The sequence below is a fragment of the Manis javanica genome, chromosome 1 (assembly GCF_040802235.1).
Source record: "Manis javanica isolate MJ-LG chromosome 1, MJ_LKY, whole genome shotgun sequence".
Taxonomy (NCBI): Eukaryota; Metazoa; Chordata; class Mammalia; order Pholidota; family Manidae; genus Manis; species Manis javanica.
Genome location: NC_133156.1, coordinates 18,651,582 through 18,663,837, shown reverse-complemented (window position 1 = coordinate 18,663,837; position 12,256 = coordinate 18,651,582). Strand labels below are relative to the sequence as shown.

Sequence of the window (12,256 nt, the reverse complement as noted above, 5' to 3'; positions counted from 1 at the left end):
TGCTGTGGCATAGCTCTGACTCCCATCCCTTGGAAGCCGAAGACAACTGGCGCTAAGGCTACTGAGAGGTAGGCAGAAGGGAGGAATGTCTGAAAGGATTCTATTTTTAGTAACTGGTTTGAAAAATGCAGATTCCCAAATGTTGCTTTCAAATGCAGTGTTTCAGCTTCTTGTCGTCTGAGGAGCTGGCTGTGTTCACTGTGTGTGAGAGCATGGGGTGGACCCTGTGCATTTGGTCAGATTTTTTTTGATGGCCTGGTTTATGTGTGTGGGAGCATTGTGCACTTATAAATGTGCATGCATGTGTTTTTATTTCAATTATATTTGAATTTTTCGAATTTTTTTGGTTCCTTAATCTTAACATATTTAACTTGCATAAATAGCAGATTACAGGGGACAGTTCCATGTGGATTTGTTTCAGAAGCCATGTACGTATTCACTAGTGTAGCCCTCAGCGACCCCATAAAAATTGTATCAAGTATGGGAATGGGGACGTATTGTTCAACCTTGCTGAACATTTGTTTGAATTTCTTCCTTTATGGACAGTCAGTAGTTTAAAGATTGATTTCAAAGCACAAGTTAATGTTATCCAAATCCTTTGTTAAGAATTGACAAACATAAATGTTAAAGCAGGAGAAAACTCCACTACTGATTTTATTTTTAATGAACAACTAACATGTTTATTATATATATGTATGTATGATAAATAATATCTTCATCGTGGAAAGGGATTTCATAACCTATTTCTGTATTTCATTAAGAAATAACCTCTCTTTCCTAAATAATGGTATATATTTCATCATCTTCCACCACAACTATTTGCCTACTTTTGAGAGAGGGATGTCTGAGAGATCTCAAAGTGATGGTAGGTGGGTTAAAAAAACAAATGCCTAGCACAGAGTTGTTAGGAAGAGAGAGTAATAATAAATGTAGCTGGCAATTATTAAGTACTTATTTTGTACCAGGCATTTTTATGTATTTGCATATTATCTCATTTAATATGAATTTTTTCATTTAGCACAGACTATCTCATTAAAATGTCTGCACAGTCACCACAAGGTTTTTATTCAACAGATGGGAAAGTGGATGCTTGTGCTGACTGAGAAGATGATGAGTAATAAGGATATAAGCTGGGTGTGGTGGGAGGTGGGGCCAGAGAAGGCTTGCCAAGGAAGCATCATTTGGAGAGAGTGGTCAGTGGGGACAGTGGATGAGACAGGACTGATCTGGGCAGGGGCACATGTGACCTGCCTGTTCCTCAGAAAAGTGGGTGTTTTTCCATGCAAACAGACACAACCCTGCGCCGTCTTACTGGCTGTGTTGTATTCCACTTTGTAGCTGTGCCCTGGCTTCTCTTATTTTTGAAACCGCTGAATTCCACTTTCTGTTACTGTATACAGTGCTACAGGAAGCTGCTTGGTTAACACATCCTGAGCCCTTCTGTTTACTTCCTTCTGGTAAATTCCCAGAGGCAAGATTTCATAGTCAAAATGTGTAGACATTTAGCATTTTAACCCACACTTCTGCGCAGCCCTGTGTGGCTGGTAGGTGACAGCAGCAGGACTCAAACCTGAGGCTGTCTGACCCAAGGCAAGGTGCCAGCCATGAACATTCTGCGCACTCTCCTACGGTCACTTGTGATTATATTTTTTTATCTTTAAATATTTGCCAACCTGGTGATTAGGAATTTGGCAAGATATTATCACTCCTCTCTCAACATGCACGATACCAAAGTCATTCTCTTCCTCATTTACCAAAAAGAAAAAATATCTCATTTCCGGTCCTGTGCTCTTTTGTGTGCTGTCATCCATCCATGCAGTCACTGAGTCTGGGAATCGCACTGTCCTCTCCCGGCCTCGCCACCGACCACAGGCGGTCAGCCACCAAGCCCTGCCCCCTCTCTCTCCTCCGTGCAGAATCCCTGCCTCTTTCCCAGCTGCCGCTGAATTCTCACACGTCCCTCTTATCCTTCAGGCAATCTGTCTTTTGGGGGTCCTGACTTGGTGCCCAGTAGTACATGCCACCACGCCACCATGCCACCTCCCAGAGGTCTTTGTAAGAGGCAATGTGTGGGAAAGGATCATGCAAAACGCACCTAAACTCCTTTCAAGGCTCCCCATTGGCACCATCCCTGCACCATGAAGTGCAAATATTGCAATTGGGCATGCTGGGCATTCACGCCGCGGCCCTGGCTGACTCTCTACCTCTGAGCCTGCCTTCCTACCTCGTGTCAGTCCCTCAGTCCAGCCCCTGCAGTGTTTCCGGTTCCCAGAAGGCCCCTGCCACCTTATGCTGCTCTGACATTTTGTGCTTTTGCTCTGCCTGGCGAGTCTTTCCTCATCCTTTAAGCCCAGGTCCACACGTTCCTGCCTTTTGAAGCCTTTGCTGACCCCCCAGAGTCACCATTGGGCACCCTCTTGTGTACACCGTAATCAGAGCAATATAAGAGGGATTTGTGTTCTTGCAGGCCAAACAGTAGATCCTGGTCTCTGCAGTAGAGAGAATAAACAAAGTGGAATTCTTTTAATGGATTTGTCATGTCAGGGTAACAAAAGTATCTTCATCATGGGGTGCTTGTGAGATGACATGTAAAGCCCTTCAGTGGGCGCCTGGCCCCCTATAAGCCCTTGGCACATGTTAATTGTTGTTCTTATTGTCGTTGTTTTAATTCAAAAGGTATTTCTGAGCCCATGGATTTTGCAGCAAGAGGGCCAGAACAAATTCACAGTGGGCTGATCCGCCAGCACAGAAGCTGTAGAAGGAAAGGAGGGCTACTTCTTTCCCAAGTGAGATCAGATAATGCTGTTGTGCTTTCGTGTAGAAATTAGCTTTAGGTGTCTGAGATAAGTGAGGAATTCCAATCCTTCCTGCAACAACAGAACAGAAATAAGGACAGTAAGCCTGATAGTCCTTCAGCTTTTACTGGGTACCAGGGCCTCCCAGGTGAAGTACGTCCTTGCAGTGCCCTCATTTCATTTCCACAAAAGCCTCTTGAGGCAAGTATTTCTGTCCCCTTTCGGCACATGAGAAACCCTGGCATTTCAGAAGGTCAACTTCCTTGCCCAAGGTTCCCTAACTGGAAACAGGAAGGGAAGTTTGAACAGGGTGGCATTCACTGGGGTCTCACCAAGGCCTCGGTTCCCCTGTGCCTGAACTCTGGTTTTACCCTCTGTTGAGACTTTACCGTTTCTGTGAATGCGAAGCCTGTACGTGCACATCTGGCTCACCGATAAGCTCGCAGTAAGGTCCTTGCCCTTGAGGACTGATGAAAGACATGCTCAACTTACCCCACCTCCTGGTTGGCGAGAATTAGGAACTACCTTTTGAGTGATTGCTGAAAAATGCTTTTGAGAATTTCAGGGGACATAGGAGGCACTTGTCTGAGTTCCACAGTCAGCCACTGTGGGCTTTAGCATTCCTTGTGACTTGGGACCCTTTCTATGCTTCTGAGTGCACTGTGCAGGCAGAGAGGAGGTGTGAAAACCACCCTTTTTGTAGGCTCTGCATCCGCCAGGTGTTGAGCAAAGGTAAAGTGGGAAGAGAAGCTTTTATTTGAGAAATGCTATTCAGTAGTATTTTTAAACATCCTGTCAGTACTTAATAATGTATCAATGCATTAAACCTTATTTCAAAAGACTATCAGGTGCATTATATTTCTAAATAAAGGAAAAAACCCCACTTCTTTACATACTGTGATTTAATTGTTCATTTTTTTCTATATTCATTGACTTGTGTCTGTTATGATGAACTGGGTGATTGACAACATATCTCCTATAATTTATAAGCTCATTGCAGAAATGCTTGGTAAATATATCTGCTATCTACTGTGCAATTATCACTGGAAGGCCAAATTTCCTGGGTAAACTGTTCATGGATACATATCAATTCTTTTGTGATGTAGAACCCTGCTTCTCTTTCAGTGTCACCAGAATATTCCCACTATTAGATTACCATAAACTCAACAGCTGGTCAGTGAGAACATGTGTGTTTTGAGGGACTTTTAAATTTGAACTTGAGATTCAAAGTAATAAGTTCATTTAGACAACTTAGACCTCTTTTGATAAATTTGTCCTAGAGCTCTTTGTTTTGAATTAAGTCCCTAACTTACTGGAGATCAACGGGGATGGGAATGGGATGCGACAGGAACAAACACATCAACAACCGTCTGTAATAGCAGCGTGAATGAAGTTTGGACATTCAGACTTTTCTGTGTTTTGGTTGTTATAAAGTAATGCTGCTATAAGCATTCCTTACCTGGCTTTTGGTGTGCATTTCTGTTGATTTCACTCCTAAAAGTAGAATTTCTGGGAAATAGAGTACGTGTTTGTTGAGCATTAGAGATCCCCCCAGTTTTCCAACTTCATTATAAAATGTACTGTTTAAATATACCAGTGAAGATTCTAGTTGTTCCTTATTGCGACACTTGATATTTTCTCTCTTTGTCATTTTTGCCATTCTGGTGCTCATATCTTATTGTTCCAATTACAATTTCCCTGATCACAAGTGATGTTGACTACATTTTCAAGTGCTTACTGACCACTTGGATATCATCTTTTGTGAAATACTTGAACTAGTCTCCTGAGCCTTATTTAAAAGTTGGGCTCTTGGGCTTTTTCTCACTGTTTCGTAAGAGTTCTTTATAGATATGAACCCTTTGCCACACACACGGATTGCAAATATCTTCTCCTTGTCTGGGTCTTGTCTTATTCTCTTAATGGTGTTTTTTGATGAACAAAAGTTCCCAATTTTATTAAATCTAATTTTTCAGTCTTTTCGTTACAGCTAGTGACTTTTGTGTCCTGTGTAAGAAAATATGCCCACCCTTAATCCTATGAAAATATTCTCATAAATTCATTTCTAGAAGTTAGCTTTCTTTCCTCTTTTCTTCCTTCCCTTCTTCCCTTCTTTTTTAAATTTCCATGAAATTTGCCATCCACTTGACTGATTTTTATGGATGGCATGACGTAGGAGCAATGCGAATTTTTTTACACTCTCATTTTTGAAGTCCATTTTCTCTAGCTGTAGGATTCTAGGTTGAAAGATTCTTTTTCAGCACTTTAAAAATGTCATTTCACTGTCTTCTGGACAATGCGTAGTTTGAATTGAAAGTAGTGCTCTGCTCTCTGAAGGTGATGAGCCTCGTCTCATGAACTTGAGTTCTCAGCAGCTGTACTGCGATGTACGTAGGTGTGGGTTTCTTTGTATTTATATTGCCTGACATTGGTTGAGCCTCTAGAATCTTTATGCCTCAACCATTTTATGTCATTTGTCAGTTATACAAAATTCACAGTGAGTTCTGTCTTTACCTATTGCTTCTGACCCATCACCTCTCCCCTCTCCTCCTGAAACTCATACTTGTCAGATATTTTTCTCACAGTGTCTCATCTTTTCCTTCTGATCTTTTTTCTTCTGCCCTTCTTTATTTATCTTTGTGATGTCAGTCGCGATATTTTCTACTGATCCATTTTAGTTCACTAATTCTTCCTTGTACCATGTTTAATCTATTAACGCATCCTCAATTTTAAATTTAAGTAATTATATTTTTCATTTCCATAATGCCCATTTTATTCTTTTTATAGGTTATGTTATCCGGTGAAACTCACCATCTTATCAGCTTTTTACTTTAATAAGAATCACTGATATTCTAAAATCCATGTTGGGTAACTTGGTCTAATTTCTGGTCACCTAACAGTGTTTTGTTTTGTTTTGTTTTGTTTTTAACTCCTATGGATTGTTGGTCATTTGATCTTCTTGCCTATTTGAATGCTTTAATGTTTTACTTTTCCTGTTGTTTTTCAGTTATTTTATTTCTTGTCCTCCTGGGAATATTTTTAAAAACATTGAAATTCTTGTTCACTGGACATGTATTCATTTCATCCATCATAATTGTCACTTGACTTCACTTATCTTTCTTCCTTTGTATTTTTCTGTGAGTCAGACACAAGGTTAACTTGTCCCACAAATTCTAAGTCACACATCAAGCTCCAGAAATTATCTCCTTGGACTTTTTTTGTTTATCTTTGAGGTGAGATAGGTGGAACATCTCTCCATTTCCTCTAAGGGTAGAGAAAGGAAGTGCCATTCCAACATCATTTTCCAAAGAAATTTTCTTTTCAATCTCAGATCTCCTTCTTGGCCTTCATAAACATATAAATAGTTTAGCACCTCCATTTGGAGTGCAAGAATCCTGGTAACTATTGTCTTGAGGCCTCAGCTGAAACAGCAAACTCCTTTTTAATAATCTGTTACAATTTGAAACAAGATCATCCTTCTTCCTGATATAAGAATATTTTTAATATTTATTTGAATTGTTTTATTTTTGCTTAAATTTGGGATGGATCACTGCAAACTGAAAAAATTATTGGTCCATATGTGCCAGTGTAGTAGCTTGTGGGCACGGCAAGTTTGAGAAACACCGCCCTACATTTTTTGTCATTGGACACAATTACATAACCCATTAAGTCCATGGAATGATTGACACCCAATCATTGGCAAAGGGGAATCTTCATCTGAGAGAAAAGGAATTTTCTCTCGATCAGAACTATCAATTTTGACCATCTGCTTTTTCATGTACTGAATTTGAGGGGTCTGGAGAATACCAATATCCAATACTGGTAGGCCGTTAGAATTATGAGCGTAAGCCTCCGTAATTAGGATATCGTCAGTGTAAAGATGTCGTAGAAATGGCTGAGACATTCCAGTAAATGATGCAAAATGAAAAGGGAACAGAATCCAGAATCTGTAAAAGCTCAAGTGAAAGTGAGTGGATGGTCCTAGGACTTTATATGTGGTAAAGGAGACCCCTCCTTTTGAGAGCCCCCTTTTCTGGTGTGCGTAGATCATTTTCCTTGTGTGTACCCTTTCACTCCGGTTGTGATCCCTTTTTCCTTGGCCAGGACTAAATATGTGTATTTCCACTGCTTCCAAATTCACCTCCTCAAAAATAAATAGGAGCTGAGGCACAGCAGAGTCGGAGATTGTTTAAATCCATTTGTGTGTGAGTGTGTGTGTGTGTGTGTGTGTGTGTGTGTGTGTGAGTGTGTGTGTGAGTGCGTGTGGTGAAGTGGCCCTGACGCTGTGACTCCTGATAATGACCACTTAGTGTAGGGTGATGATGACGATAATGATTAGGGAATAAATATGCCACTTTAGCTAAACTGAGCCTTCCTGTCTTGTGCAGAGCAAGGCTCCACGTCCCCTCCTGCCATCGCCCTTGCTTAAACCACCATCGTTTTGACCCTCTATCCTGTGCATGCTATTAGCGTCCTGCCCCACAGCACTCTTGGAGAATCTTGACCGCTCTGTGAATTGACCCAGCGGTCACGGCCACATGCTTCAGGAGGGCTTGTGTCCATTATCAACACACTGATGCGGGTGTGGATGTTATCATGATCAAATTATTCTTTCTCTTCTGGAAAGTCACTCACCAAGGGATGCTTTCCAGTCCAAAGTAAAATTCCTTGCCCACCCGTCCCTGCAATGTCTGAGGCCCTGGGAGGTGGAGGGAATGGTGCCCAAGGGGGGATCATCTGCCTTGGTCTTTGATTTTGCTAATTCAATTAGAGACATAAGCGTAGTGTTATTAGACTCCTCCAAGAGGCGCCCACTCACTGAAATTACACAAATCATTAACATCAGAAAATTCCTTTTCTCTCACATGAAGATTTCCCTTTGCTAATGATGGCATGTCCGTTATTCCATGGACTTGATGGGTTAGAATGCAGAAATACAGGAAAGTCAAAATCCCCACCTCCACCTCCCACTCCCAGGAACCACCATTGAGTTTGACGCTCCCAGCTCCTGAAAACTGACTCCATGACTTCCGTCTGATGCCGTCAGTACCATTCAAACACAGCCAACTCTTGAGTCTGTAGTGTCTGTAGCTTTGGGTGTGTGTGAAGAGCTTGGAGCAAGAAAATCTAGAAGGACTATCCTCCTTGCTAGAGTCCCATACATTTTGCAAAGCATAGAGGTGCTTTCCCTGGAGTTTAACCTACAGTTTCAGAATTTTAACAGATGACACCGCTTCTTTATTCTTGATACCACCTGTTGTCCCTCCTCACTCCATACCTGATTCTTGTCTGTGATTAAAAATACACTATAGTTGCCCTCACATTAGACATATTCATGGACACAACAAGGGTCTTTACATTTAATTCTTTGTTTTCAGCTCTGAGAATGTTATCTAAGGCAGGACTCTGAATCTCTCTGGGCTGTAGTTTTCTCTTCTGTAAAACAAAGAGTGAAAAAAGGAGAGAGCAAAGAGAGAGATTCTGACTTTTTTGTTTGACATGATCTTTCATCGAACGTTTAATGAGAGACCAAGGGTATATGAGTGAGCTTGCGGACCATCTCACAGGTAAACTTCATAGCAGCATAGAAGAGAAAGCCCGTAAACAATGTACACTTACATAGCGCGGCGAATGCTGGAGGAGGGCTATGATAATATACGAGAGGACCACACGTTCAGAAATAAATTCTGCTTAGGAAGACATTTGAGAGGACTTTTCGAAAGAAGATGTCAGTCGCACTGGGATTTGAATAATGATCAGTGGGGTTGTGAGAAAGCAGAGGAAGGGAATAAGCAAAGCTTTATGCAAGTTTAAGGAATGCTGGGCACCCAGATTTCAGCGGGTAGAATGTCTGTACGATGGTGGGTGGCAGTGGGTGGAGGAGGAAAGCGCACAGTGCAAAATCATTAGGGGCATTGACTGCCAAGCTAAAGAATTTAAGAAGGTGGGAAAGTAAAGTGATTGTTTCTCCTCCTATTTTTTTGCTCTTCTTAATTTTTGTAAACAATATGACAGACACAAATAATAGAAATCAAGATAATTCCTTAAAGATAATTCTGGGTTGAATAATCTCTTAATGAAAAATACATACGAAGAAATACGTACCACCTTGTCTATCTCTAGTGATCTGTGCACTCCTAGATTAACTCTCTCCTTCCAAGTGCCTGCCTCCGTGTCAATGTTTACCGTGGTCCCTGGGGTTTGGGTTAGTTCTTAAACTATCCTGGCATTGATTCATCTTTCCAGACAGCTGCTCCTTTGAAGCATCATTGCAAGATATGTTTCTCTATTTGTCTAGACAGTGTACACTTGCCAATCAAAACATAAATAGCACCCAAGTAATCTGTATGCCCAGAGACTGGAGGAGGGACAGGGTTGCTTTCCCATTGAAGATCTGCCAACTTTAGAATGACTAGACCCTTTGTAAGCTCTCAGAAAATGTAGAGAAGGACCCCAACCTGAAAACTTCTGCTCCTGCTGTGAGTGTTTTATACACACCCTTTGCTCTCCTAGTAAACAGTCTCTAAAAGGCTTCCCAGGACTGCAAAATGACCACACTGCATGGCTGTACCTGTTTGGTGGCAACTGAATATGCTTTCCCGTTGTCTTGCCTTCTTCCATTTTAGCACCAGAATGTTTTGCTTTTTCCCTAGCACACTACACCCTCCAATGCCCAGGCCTGAAGTTTCTCATTATTCAAATCATTGAGTCTCTCTCTGCAGTCTCATCTCTCAGTGGGTTCTGAGAGATGATCTGTGGGGACAATCAGTGGTGCTCCTATTCACAGCGTCTGAATTGCTGCTTTCTCTCATGCCAAGAGGGAGATTGATCTCAGGAGTTTATGCAAAAGCTTCAATAGGGCTCCTGAAGGGCCGGCCACATTTCTTAGAATGCCTGGAAAGTTGTGAGTGTGACTCTTTCTCTGTATTGTCCTCTCTCACCCTTTTCAAAGAGTGACTGGCGAGCAAACAGAGAGATTTGGCAAAGCAGGAGAGACTGAGTGCCACCGAGACCAAAGAGATTCTGGTTTACATTTGTTTTCCTGTCCGGTGTTGCCGGGAGATCCATCCCCTCCCAGCCACTGCCAACGATGTGAACTCCAGCCATTTGGTAGGACAAGGGAATGAGGGGCAAAAAATTGTTGGCTAATAGCGAAAGCTGGAGATGATTCTGTTAACAGACCCAGCAAAGCCTTTTGTCAGTGGGGTGAGGAGTCTGATCTAGATCCTGAGAAGCCGGACATGGGGCAGGGAGAGAGAGTCCAGGGGAACTGCAGGACACAGAGGATTTGTTTCCAACATTGTCTTTTGGCGAGGACATGCAAGCTTAGTGTCCATTATGGAAAATGATACGATTAGGTGCTCAGAAACCCTAGTACTTTGGAAAAGGGTAGAGAAAAATAAAAATAACAGACTGTATGGTACTATCTGCCCTTAGACATTTTCACAGACTTTCCTCACCACTTTCTTTGAAGAAGAAAAAGATCTCACATACTTTAAATGTGTCATTCTTTGCTTCTGTTTCACAGAAATGAGATGAAGCAGTTCTGTGTTGATGTCTGTTCTCAGGATGCATTGCTGTCATTGCCTAACCCTATAGATTTTTCTCATATTCCTTTCCTATCACTATACTGTGTCCAAATTCTTAACTTTGTGTATGTGTTCACCTACATCTAGATCAAGAGTATCTGAATTCTGTTGAACATTCACTCACAGAAAAAATTGTTAATTATGGTTTGTTAGGGAAACTCCTCACCCTTTATTAATTTATTCATTTGACCGGTAAATATGTATTGAGCACTTCCTATGTGTCCAGCACTGTATTAGATGCCGAGGATATAGCAGTGAACAAAACAAAGCAGAATTCGTACCGTGATGGGGCTTATATTCTATTGGGAGGAGATAAACATAAAAGTGAATCTACAGTGTGTTGATGGAAATAAGTGTTAAGGAGGAAAATAAAGCGAGAAAAAAGAACAGGATTTAGCCATTTTAGATAGGGTAGCCAGAGGATACCCACTGATCTGGAGTCACATGCGGAAAGATTCGAGGGAAGTGAGGGGGTACGTCATGTTGGCGAAGAGCATTCCACACAGACGGAATCGCAGGGACCAAGGTCACAGGCTGGGAGCGTGCCTGGCATGTCTGAGCAAGAGGAATCAGGCTGCGTGGCGGGGGTGATGTGAGGGAGAGTGGGAGATCTCGAGGCGAGTTCAGAAGGTCCCCTGGGTCGGGTGAGCAGCGGTGGAACATTGTGTGCGGCTTGGCAGCCATTGTGAGGGGCTCCGGCTTTTATGTAAGGAGGCGGGAAGCAATATAAGACATGGCTTAAGTCATGTTTTCAAGAAATCATTCAGGCTGTAGGGGGTCAAGGGCAGAATGGGGGAGGTCAATCAAAAAGTTTCATTGCAAGAATGTAGACGGGAGAGAACGGAGGCTCAGCTCACGGTGGAAGCGGGGACGATGGAGAGATGAGAGTCGGACCCTGGAGACATTTTCAGTGTGGATCAGTGAGCTGCAGGCAGGCCTGGGGGAGAAAGACCTGGGAACGGCTGAGGGCGACTCCCAGGGAGAGACACCAGCCAGAAACACGCCTGGGAGCTGAGGGAATGAGGGGGGTGTCCTCTCGCAGCCTGTGGACGCTGGACCCACATTTACTTCTGCACCCTTCGGTGAGGTACACAGAGCTGATTGGAGTTCCCATTTTACAGAAAAGAAAACAGAAGCTTCAAGAGAGTAAACAGTTTACTCACATCCTCAAGGTTGCAACGGATGCATCTAAGTCTCAGACAGGTCTTCCGGTGCCATGTCCTGCCAACACCCTTTCTTCAACCCCATGACCCACCTGCCACCTGCTTGCCCCAGGTGTCCACTAACTCAGTGGAAGACAGAGTCCACGTCCAGTGCTGAAGTGCCGCTCAGGGTGGGCTGCTGTGACTGAACGCCGCGCCCTCACCGAGGTCCCCCTGCAGCTCTCTGACCGCGAGCATGGATGCGTGATGTGGCTTCCTTCCCTTGGCCAGCTTGTAACAATGATAACAACTACATTTTGTGCCCAGGAAAATGCTCTTCATGTATTTTCCCGTTTGTGTATTACTGAAAATATTAAACAAAAGCTAGTGCAAGAACCTGAGTATGAAGCCCTGGAGAGAAAGAGGTTCGAGGTGAGGGACGCTCCCCTTAAACATCTGCCTACAGAGTTGCCTGTGGGCCATTTAGGATGAAAGACAGCCATGTAAGTTAAGACGAGTCTGGGTGCACACAGAGATTTGAAAGTTTCTGAACGTTCTCTTCTAAAATTAGTTTCCTGGACGTCCGACTGGTACTCGGTGAGCTGGTCTCCTGCCTCGCCTTATCCTTCCTGCTGTGTCTGACTCTGCATGTGTGGACGTAACAGGGTAGCTGTCTCCAAACCATATTGGAGACAAGCATAACTTTCCTGGCCTCCCACTATCGCTTTATACT

At 42.9% G+C, this 12,256-nt stretch overlaps 1 long non-coding RNA gene across 1 annotated transcript in view; it reads left to right on the top strand.

Annotated features, from left to right (window-relative positions):
• Positions 1-11,826, top strand: part of LOC140844441 (uncharacterized) — a 109,071-nt gene extending 97,245 nt beyond the window's left edge. The window contains exon 4 of the long non-coding RNA XR_012122828.1: positions 11,503-11,826. This is a non-coding gene — a long non-coding RNA (uncharacterized lncRNA). The remainder of the gene's footprint in view (positions 1-11,502) is intronic.
• The last annotated feature ends 430 nt before the right edge of the window (positions 11,827-12,256 follow it).